This window comes from Catharus ustulatus, chromosome 5 (genome assembly GCF_009819885.2).
Source record: "Catharus ustulatus isolate bCatUst1 chromosome 5, bCatUst1.pri.v2, whole genome shotgun sequence".
NCBI lineage: Eukaryota > Metazoa > Chordata > Aves > Passeriformes > Turdidae > Catharus > Catharus ustulatus.
In genome coordinates, this window is record NC_046225.1 from 59,575,841 (window position 1) to 59,587,986 (window position 12,146).

Consider the following 12,146-nt stretch of genomic DNA (forward strand, 5'->3'; position numbering starts at 1 on the left):
CAACAACGTGGCAAATACACTGACAATCCTTTTAAACCAATAAAAGGTAAACACTAAAATTTTAGGTGAACTTTGAGTTCAGATGCTTGTCCAAAGCTACTTGAAAGTCACATAAATGTGATTTTGGTCTTGTTCTTCTTCTCCAGATCATGGGCCTGCAATATTTCATTTAAATTAGTCTTCAAAATAGTCAAATTCTTACCCTGAAGCAATAGAAATAATTTGTAAGTCATTTTTGCTAAATATAAACAGATTTGAATCTTCACCAATTTTATCCTTTCACAAGTCATTTTTTCTTCCCTGAACCACAGTTTGCTGATACACTCCTCTGCTCTGTCCTCAACAGTGTAAGCCAGCTGTACTCATATCTTTGGGGTCTGCTTAGCTCAGGGATGTATTTTTTAGACACTCCTACAACCATCAACCTCTCACTGCTTCAGAGACAATTCAAAATCACAACATTTTGGTGAAACTCAGCAATGACTAATTGCCTTAGTCATTGCTAAGTTCCTGATTTAGATTTCCATCCTCTTGACCATGCTAACTTCCACCCCTGCTCTTTCTCTACTACCCCAATGAACGTCAACTCCTGGCAACACAGAGGAGCAGGAATCCAACCCAGAATCCAAAATGAATGGCATATTGTATAAACACAGAACATAGAACTGCCTAACAACAAATCTAAATAACTGTGTATTTGTAAAGGGTAGCCAGCCGAGTCACCCACAGAGAACACACACAATATAATTCTGGTTCTGCCTACAGCAAAATGTCAGCTGCTCTAATTGTGGCACATCCCAGTAAATATTGAAGGTGAGATGATAAATACAGATCAGCTTGACATCAGCTGTCACAAGGAAAACAAATGAACTCACACTGATGGAAAAGCTGGAGAATACCGATAGCACACACAAACTGAAAGGAAATAACAGTCAGATCTTGCCTGGTTGTTTTAATTGATAATTAGACAGAAGGATGTATAAGGCATTCAGGAGCAACCACAGCTTAGAAATCCACCTCTGAAGACAGAGTAAATATATAGTGATATCTCTCCAGCATCTGCTAACATCCAACATATGCTTAAATTATATGTAATGTAATTAAAATACATGGGGTCTGTGTTTCCAGCCCCTGCTGACATTTATAAAGCACCAGTTCTTCAGGGTGATTAAATAGAGGCTCCTCTGATGTTACCCACTCCTCTCTGTGCACCATATTAGCCTTTCAGTCCTCACAGCAAAGCCACTTTTATGCATCTGCTGAGAGCAAATGTGAGCAATTGCTCTGGCTTAAAGTATACTTGGGGGGAAAGAGAAGAGGGAGAGAGAGAAAAGTGTTTCAGAGCCAAATCAGTTCACTGCAAGCTGACTGTGGGTGCACAGACCTTTGTGCCAGCACAACTAAGAGACCCATTCATCAAGGCATGATGAACTAGCAATTGAGAATGTTTCTACCTCTTGTGATTGTTTACAAAACCTTGACAATGGAGGCAAAGAGGCTCAAGTTTGTTATTTTTTAAATCTTTCCCTTACAGATGAGGAGATGCCAGCTAACTCACAGGACAGGGGTTGTTGCAGGAACTGGAATTGCCAGTGAAGGAGGCAGTTTCAAAAGCCAAGGGAATTCTTAAAACAAAAGCTGCTGAAATAATTCCTTTCTGAAAATTGGAATGAGCACTTGTAACTGCGGACCCTTCTCATAGCAGCTGGTTTGGAACTACTTTTCGTACTTTTTATCAAACTTTTCAGGCCATCTTTACCATGCCTTTCCCTCACAATTGCTGAATGCTGCCTCAGTCATAAAACAGACACAAAGCAGGTATACTGCAGCACTCAAGCTGTGCCTGTTTTCAGTCTGTAGTTTTCAATTTTTCATACAATAAGTGAGTACCCCTTCCTACTGAGATACTTTCAGTTATAAATGCCTCCATTGTAGATGGTGCTCTGGAGGGAACTGGTTCAGATAATGCAATGCTGAAAGGCAGGGGAACATTTTTCCTAATTGGACTCTTGAGTTTGGAAAATCTTTCTTTACTGGCTGGAGGAAATACTTCAGACTCAATGTCAGGACAAGAGATGATATATAAGAAAGGGAGACAGAAGGAATCTAAGGTAGAGCCTAATTTATGACTCTTGAATAAATCTTTTTTGATTGATTGCATTCAGTCTGTTTCTGTGCTCAGCTGAAACTCCCTTAAACAGCAATCCTGTCTCTTTCATTTGCAAAGAATTTAGAAATATGCCTCTCTCTTTCTTATCTTTGGTGTTCAAATGACTGCAAGCATTTTTTCAATCTAAGAGTACTAGCTCATATTAATTCCTAGTTTAATACTGTGGCTCTGTGCCCAAGATCATTTTGACCCATTATATATATCATAACAAAAGGAGTACTGTAGAAGGAAGAGAGATTTAAAGTGCGTATTGAAGACTTGTAGCAGTAGCAAAGGATAAAAATAGGTGAAAAACAAAAAGAGAGAAAAAACAATGTGAAGAAAACTGCAGTGCAATACCACCACCCCACCTGCCCCCCCACCCCGAACTTTTAACATTCTGAACAAAGGAAGATGAAGTAGTCTCGACAAGTTAACTTGGAAGAGAGAATGGAAAAAGGAAAGTACAGTGACAGAGATTAACTATTGAATGATCCAATACAGATAATAAGACATAATATTGACTCTGTGTTTCTTGCATTAAAAGTACAATGGACAACTTGGGTGAGAATATTGTGTGTGTATCAATTCATGTAGTTCAGTTGTAGAATTATTAATAATTGGAATCACCCCTGTTGTCACATAAGGGAAGTTCTTTTTCATATAGCATGCATGTAGACTTTGTAATGAGTTGTTTCTATTTGCTAATTTTATATTAACCATGTTCCTCACTTTTTCCATTGTAACTTGGTGAAACTTTACCAAAATCAGCATCTTTATTTTCCAGCTAATTATTCACACACAAATTTTGTATTTGCCACAACAATATAGTAATTAAAAGCTATTAGCTTTACTGTGTCACACGATATTATAATTATTTAGGTTCCATTGACACACAATCGTTAACAGTACATATGGCTTTATTATTATATTTTAGAGACCTTAAAGAGCATGTAGTTCCAACCCCCAGCCATGAGAACAAATACCTTTCACTACCCCAGGTTGCTCAGGGCTACATTCAAACTGGTCTTGAACCCCTCCAGGAATGGCTCATCCACAACTTCTCTGGGCGACCTGTTCCAGCACCTCACCACCCTCACAGTGAAGAATTTCTTTCTAATATCTGATGTAATCCTACTTTCTTTCAGTTTAAAGCCATTCCCCCTTGGCCATGCCTTTGTACATCCCTCTCCAGTTTTTCCCACTTTGCTAATGACAAGGATGTTAAACAGTGCTGGTCCCAGTACCAACCTCAGAGGAAGAGTGCTGGTCAGTGGTCTCCACCTGGACCTTGTGCTGACAACCACAGCATGTACGAGTGTGGCCCTTGAGTACGGCCACTCAGCAGCCAATTCCACACCCACTGACTGACCAGGCTATCAAACCTCTGTCTCCCCAGCCTAGAGACAAGGAAATCATGCGGGCAATGTCAGATGCTCAGAAAGCAGTGACACATAGGTCACTGTGGATAATTACAGTAATTTCACGATTATAAGCCGCACCATTTTAACTAAAATTTTGGTCCGAACCCCAAGTGCGGCTTATAATCAGGTGCAGCTTATATATGGACAAAGAACGAAAAGTTGCTGTTCTAGTTTGGAGGACAGGTGTCTGCTGAGAAAGGCAGAAGCTTCTCTTTGAAATAGAGAATGCAAACCCCCTCCCTCCAAATTATTATCATTTTGAAATCAAGGGGCTTTCAGGCAAAAATATGGGAATTAGGAAGAACAGTTCTTTACTAGGGAAATTAAAACAGAAATACAGTACTACAAAGCACAAACCCCAAACCCTGACAAAGTCAGAGTACAACCTGACACCCCATCAGGCAGGGTGTTGGTAGCAGTCCCATTCCATGGTGGCTGCATCCTCCTGCAGTGACAGATGTGGTTCAGTTGAAGCAGTACTCCTGTAGAAGGTGCAGTTTCCCTCTGGGGGTCCAGTGGTGATGTGGAGAAATCCGGTTTTCCTCTGGAGTCCAGTGGAGAATGGGGTTCCCTTAGTGTCCCAAAACCTCTGTTTTTATCTTGGTAAGAAATGTTGGACTCTTCCCCCTGGCTGGAGCAACTTCCAATGGGATGAAGTAATTTTATCAGTCCCACAGTGGGACTCAATGGGCCATTAGCAGAAAATGACTGGCTGGAGGAAGGATGGGTTGTGAAAAGATAAAGAACAATGCCCCGCCTGGTTTCAATGGATGGCCCATTAGCAGAATATCTGCTGTTGAGATAAGCATCACTGCCCCCACCCTCAACAGATGGTGATAGAATAGATACTTTTTATCACACTCTGTATTGTAACATGTGGTTTATAATCAGGTGCGGCTTATGCATGGACAAAGAACAAAAAGTTGCTGGCACCCAAAGTGCGGCTTATACTCAGTACGGCCTATACTTGTGAAATTACTGTACATCAGCAGAACTGTCAGCAATCTCCAGCAAAGAAAGCTCATGTAGCACTTATGAGCATAACCTGAAGAACATCAAGTAGAATCAGGGAAAGTTTTACCCCTGATACATTTTAGCAAACCACACTACCTTTATGCTTAGTTTTGTGGTCCACATTTGCCGAAGAATGTGGAAAACTCCCGTGAAAGGTCAATGAGGAGGAGAGGCCAGGGAAATGAAAACAAGCACTTCATAGCAGGGTTTATGAAGTTGTTGTAACACGATAGGAGGCAAAATGGCATTCTAGACTCATTCCTGAAAATATAGAAGGGAAATTTTGAATATTTAATATGCATAGTGTTAGTTGAATTAGATTGGTGCTAACTTGACTAAAGTTACTGAAGTTTTCTGAGAATTAAATTTGCCTAGTTCTTTTGACACAGACAGACATTAGACAGATATTTCACAGAGATCAATATTTCACAAATATATAAGACTATAAAAACATGCACATTGTGGACTCTAAGCTGTGGGCAGTCACTAATGGGCTTATGCAAAGGAAGATGTACTCAGGAGCTAAGATATGGAGACAACCCATATTTTAGTGTTATATACACCTGCAGAGAATGATACTGGGGGAAAAAAATATAAGAAGAAGGAAAAAAAATTTTAAAAGGAGGTAACTAGAAAGCAGAGAAAAAAAGCAATCCCTGCAGTGGGTCTGGTTTGTAAATTCTGCTGTGCTCCTGGTAAAATGGTAACCTTATTGACAAGAGGTATTGAAAACTAAAATAGACATTAATCCTATTTCTTTGCAAAAATCTGTGAGTGTCTAGAATGGCAAAATAAAGATGAAATTTAGTATAAAGTGTGGAGATAATGTCTGTCACTACCTTTTTTTCTTCCTGCAGGAACCATGATAGAACCTAAAAAATCATGGTTTATTCTAGTGAATATTTGCAGTAAATAGACAAGTATCTAGATCAGACAGTAGTGAAGCAGGGAAACAGAATGTCAAATAGAGCACAAAAAAAATTTATCTAAATGCAGGCTGGAGAATAAAGAACCTAAAATTATAGCAAAGTTGAAATTGCATGGCAGTTCTTCCATAATTCCCTATAATCATAGAAAAACAAATACAGTTCAAAAGGACTATTTTTAGAGGTGCTCTGCCTCCTATTTACTTCAATAGTACAACAACTGAGGCAGGTAACATTCCCCCTCCCCTCAGTATTGACCTAGAGCTGTCACTTGTCAGTACTTGTACTGAGTAAGACATTTTTAATGAAAACCCACCTAACATGTGTTCAGAAAATTGGTAAAAATATATTATTCTATGCAGTAGAGTTGTCACACTGAAGTGCTACTCCTAGAAATCCAAACTGAAGGCATGCCTCACAACCTCTGGCTTGACTGAGCAGCAAAGCATCTTCAGCATCAATGAGAACAGAGTGGAACTACAAATACTGAGAGCAAAGGGTTCAAAGTTACATTTTCTTCCTTTTTATACAAATCTTTTTGCAAGTGTACATCTATAATATGTTCATTTATACATCATAAACATGCAGCTGTGACATAAATGAACTGTTTGACCTTCTAATTTTGTGTATTTCACAGGCGTCTGATTAAATTCTCTGTATTGCCATGACCAGCAATACAGAGCTTTGTAAGTTTACTAACTAGCAAAGGAGAAATATCAATATACCATATGAATTTAATCTTTTAGGCCTTGCATCTTTCAAAATCAAAGCTTAGCACTCCAAAAGAGGTATTGCAATCATTTGCGGGGTGCCACACTTGCTGTTGAAATACTTACACTCATACTGAGCCATCAGTGCAAGCAGAATTTAATATTTTTTAGTTTCTTCCTGGCCTTTTCTTTGATCAAATGGTTTAAAATAATCCACATGCATTGCTTTACATTCTTCTGGATAACATAATATTTTTATTTAAAGGGCTCTACTTTCTGATGAGGCATGAACACTGTAACAAAATTTCATAGCAATGCTATGGCACAGAAGAAGATGAATTTGGGAAGTTTTATTGTCTTAGACAATCAGCTATGAGATTAGATGCTATCTCAAGAGAAATTTGAATCAGAAGAACTGTAAGGAATTGAGCTAATTCAGCAAAATCATAACCATACACTAATTCAAGAGATTTTCCTATTTGCTGTAATGGGACTACATTGATGTAGGTGAACTTTTTTGAAAGAAAACCCTCTAATGGTATTTGAAGACTACACCTACTCACAGAAATAGCACTCATTGGCATTATATAAGTTAAAATACAAAATTGACTCTGATCAGTCTTCTTGATTTTCCATGAGAGCTGAGTTCAAATTACATTTGAAAATCCCCCACAGAGGCCGGAAACTTTATGTCCACTGCACCATTTTAATAATGCAAAACAGGCCTGTAGCTGCACTATCTTAGGCTGTGATCCTGTCAGATTTCATAAGGTGAGCAAGACCAGGCATTGGAGAGGAGACCTCTTCAAAGCAAAACCAGACAGTACAGGAGGTGGTGCTGGCAGCCCAGTAATTGATGTGCTTGCCTCCAAGTCACAGCTGAGCTGAAGATTCCATTGCCCAACGTGGTGCGAGGGATGCTGTCAAGAATCCTGTCTTTCAGATTCAATGGGAATCAGGATCTGTGGCTAGTGCCCCTCCCTAAAGGTACAGCTTTAAAATATCTAGGGGCTGTCAGCAGAGTACAGGAACTAGTTTTTAACATTTTCCACGTTAGGGAACAGATTTAATGAGTGGATATTTATGCACATCTGATGGGACTTCATACACAATGTGCAAGTCTGAAGGCACAGGAATCTTGCAGAAAATGGAAAATGTTAGTTTCCTTAAATAAAATAATCTGGTGCTAACAGTAACTATTCTCTAGTAGAATTACCATATTTCTATTCAAGTTATTCCATTCCATTTCCAATGCTCTTTTGTCTTACTCATATCACCCATCTTTAGTCTGAAACCACTTTTAATATGGTTTTAACAACTCATCATTAGCAATTCACTAGCCTAGCCATATCCATTCATGGACACTGCATTCATCTCTTAAAGACATATGTATATACTGTAAATGTTTTCCTAGGTGATCTATCATTGTTTTGTAACTACTGCTAAAGGCAGTTAGCCCTGCAAAGCAGTGATGAGTGTGGCTTACAGAACATTGGTAATAAAGTCTTTCCTTTTCAGCTTCCTAAAGTGCTCTTTTCCTAAACCACAAAGAAGCAGCATGAATGAAATAGTGGTGATAGATGCACTAAAATTTCTGCAGGAATTGTCAGGCTTGTTTTTTTTTCCACTATCCCTTCTTTGCATAAGTGTCCCAACTGTCTATTGAGCAGAAAATTATTCCTACCTAGAGAGCTAGTCCTATTAGACTCCTAAATTGGTTGTTACAACAATTTGTTTTCTTTCCTCTATCCTCACAAAAGCCTAACAAGCCATGCACTCTAATCACATGGTAATTATAATTAGTGTATGACTGGAAATGCAGGATGAGTAATGCATCATGTTCTGTGTTAAACAAATATTTTATTGAAAATTAGAAGAAAAATGTTATCCTAAATATTAAAAATAAGGAAAATCTTAGGAGATTAATTTATGGCAGTTTAAGTCTCACCTGCTGTTAGCTGATTCATTCCTGGTTCTTATCTTATGAAAGGCACACACTCTTTTATTCAACAATTTTTAGTCTGACACAGTGATGTTTCTGGTTTCCATGGACTTTCATTTTATTAGAAACACAAGGAAACAAATGCTGCCTGAATGATAAAGAGATGGAAAAAATGCCAATGAAGTATTCAGTCTGAAAAAAGATTGAATTTCTCTTCTGAATATCAAGATTTGAAACAGGGATGAGTTTTTTATCTTTTGAATTGCTCTTTCAGCATCACTGCTCTTGGACTACACGTGTACTACACTACATGTCAGTGTATGTGGCATTCATGGGGTTTTCTCTTCTTACATGTTTGTAGTCATTCCTTAATTTTCCTTTGTTCTCTCCTCTGTGGCCAGTGATGGAACATTGCCTTTGTGTTATACATAATTTCTTAAACTTCAAAAGGGAGGACAGATGGAATAGAAATAATTTGAAATTAAGTGTTTAACATCTTTAATACTTTCTACCTCTGATTTACAAGTCAAACATATTAATGCTTTCCTTGTGCTTTAATTGAGAAATGATCCTCACATCAAAATATGACCTGTCAATAAACTCTCCAGATATTGACAAAAATCTTTTTCCATTCCATTCACTCCATACAAATCCACTAATCTCCACAATTTGGAGCTTGATTCTCACTCCCATTAAAAAGACAAAAAAACCCATGACCAATTTAGATCCACAGACATTTCAAGAGAAAGTTAACATAACATGAATGAAAGAAAAATTAGGCCTTTCATTTTCAATTACAAACAATTAATTTTTGAATTTAATTGAAAATGTGCCATTTAACTGTGATTTTTATTCATCTGTTCATTTTGCTAATAAATTAGAAGAGCAAAGATAGGATTTTTTTTCCAGTAAACCTCTCCATTCAACAAATATTTTGTCTCACTGGTTGACTACTCAGCACGCCTGCCTTTTGTTAGCATCATTGACAAAGGAATAGACACAGTCTGAGGTACCCAACTGTGTATTATCTACACTACAAATCACCCGTCCTCACTCGTTAGCTCCCGCACTGAAACACACAAGGGAGCTCAGGTGTTCATATCACCAGGGCATGAATTCTTAAAACTGTTTTTTCTTATCTGACTGGTGAACCATCACGGGTGAATGGGAAAGCAAAAATAAGAACCAGTGCATTTGAAACAAAAGTTGACACTTTTGTAAAAACAGAGACTGAAAGCTTAGCCACAGTGCTGTTGTTCTGTATCTGGAGTCATAGCAAAGGCAGAATGTAAGCTGACATCTTCACTCCATTTATGCTTAAGGGCAGGGGATGCCCCCTTCTTTTTTTTATCCCATCATCTTGGGGAAGCTCTGAAGGACTTTGGATATGTCTCTATCTACAATACATATATGCTTTCATTTTTAGCTATGCTGCACTGAAAATCCATCCTGCAATTCCAGTAAAGGTACTGACACCACCATTCCCTCCTAAGAGTTCAGGAACACTTGGACAAAGCACTATTAATTTTCTCTTTCAATTCTAACAATGTTCTGTGTTTTTTCTGTCTAGTGTATACCATAGGCAAATAGCACAATAAGGTTTATTATTATCTTACAAGCCTTGATTTCATGTGTGACTTATTCAAACTAGGTTATGTGTACTGAATTACTCAAATGACTCCTATTAGGCAATTGCCTTCCTCACAAAACCTCACTATCATTTCTCCTATCATTTCTCAAATAATTGTAAATGGTCAATAACAGTAGAGCTCCTATCACTCCCCATAGTAGTCAATCAAGGACTATATTAGATACAGGTGAACAACATACACCATAACTGCATCTAGGTATCCTATTTGATGCTTTGTAATCTTAATACTTGGAAGCTTTTCTGTCAAAATCAATGACAAAAGAATCAAGTCCAGTATTTTTAAAATGCAACATTGTTAATATGCGGGAAAATAGTAATATCAGCTCACATATATACCTGGTTACTTGTAGATCACATATTAACTTATTGAATAAACTAATTACTTCAATGTCTTGTATATTTGTGTCTGTTGTTTTAAATCTATATACACAGATGTAAAGCAATCCTACTTGTGTGTGAAATCCAAGTGACTTTTCCTTGGGCTGCAGTGGAAACTGAGAGGAAGTTTATGGCATTGCAATGCAGTTTGGGAACTGCTTTAGTCCACCTGTGCAGTGCAGCTCTCACAAACAGTGTAATGGGCTCTTTTCCTCCATAAAAGCCATAGACAGAAACTCAAACCACTTTGCAGAATACCTTATTAGCTTAAATCATTCCTTGAGCACATGGGTTTCCTGGATTTCATCTACAGGGCAATACTAAACCACAAAAAAAAAAAATCTTTAACCTTAAACATGCATGTGGTTCTGATTAAGCCTTCCAAATCACTCACATTTAAACTTAACTAACTGTCTAACAGCTTCATTTGTGGGAAGCCAAAAGAATCCATTTTCTTTTTTTTATATCTGATGGTCTTCCACACAGATACAAAACAAAACAAAACAAAACAAAAGAATCAAATCAAAACAACAACAAAAAAAGCAGAAAGTAATCATCATATAACCACAGAAATCTAGGAACCATAGAAATTCAGTTTGAGTTTGTTTTGCATTTTGGTTTTGGTTGTTTGTTTTATTTATTCACAGTTTTTTACTGAAACTATTTCAGTTGGTTTCTGCCTTTCTAGGTCTAAAAGCTCAAAGTTTCTGCTCTTTTGTTTGCTTGTTTTCAAAAAATTCTTTTTACCAATAATCCAACTATTATGAGTTTACATTGTCACATAAACTCATCCATAGAGATCCCAGTTTGGAAGTTAAAAATCCACTGTGTCGTATATGGATTGAAATAACATACTGTACTTTTGCTCAGAAGGAGAGGGAGACAATGGTTACTTGACATGCAGCTTTTCAATACTTTCTCTGTGCTTTTGAATATGTATCTATGGGCCTTATTTATTGGACAGTATTCAAAACCTCACTGTGGGCCCAATCACTCATTTTCTCAGGGGCTCTTCAGTCAGGGTCTCAGTACTCTAGAATCTGAATACTTTCCAAACCTTAATTAATGTATTGTTGCAGAGTCCTGTGAGAAAAGAGGATTATACTGTCAATTAACAAACAGGGAAATGAGAAAATGTAAGGTAAAAGCCTCCATTACACCAAATGCCTATTCCAGTATACTTTTATCTGTTTTTCTCACAGTACTGAACTTTAGATAGCATTATATACTTTCAAGGTAGGAGTTTCTTGGATTTAGCTGTAGTTAAGAGTACAAGAGTAAATGTTTTCAAAACAAAAATGGTATGTTCTAGAAAAAGAAAATTCTTATGGATTAATTGGCTCACTTGCCATTGTAAAACTTCAGAGATAGTTAGAATGAATTAATTTTTTTCACAGCAGCATATTCATTTTCTTCAACTGTGGAGATTTCTTTCTGTTCCAGATGGATTTCTCCTTCAGCCACGGCAAATCTACCCATTTCTGCAGCAAATCAGACAGACAGTATACAAGCAACAGCTCCTCTTACTAAGCTGTAGAGAATCTTTATCCAGTGAAGCAGGAGGAAAATATTAATGAAGTCATTTGATGATGAGACAAAGTGCACAACATATGTAAAAGTCTGGACAGTGACAGAACTGTATGATAGGCACTGTAATGGCATAGATTTTCATTTCAGTTGCATCAAAAGGTGTCTCATTAGCTCTAAAGATTGATTTCCAAAATAGTCAATGCTAATCAGTTGTCCTGCCACAAGATTTAATCAGAGAAATGCAATTAAATGACTTTATCAAGCACTAAGGCAATATAGGTCAAGTGTAGGGGTTGTAATTTATTACAGTCTAATTTCTTGAATTCATTGCTGTTTGACTTTGCACAGGTTATAGTCTCTACACAGATAGCAAGATAGGTGGGTAAGGGAGGAGACTGTAGGTTGTGTCTGTTCATTATCTA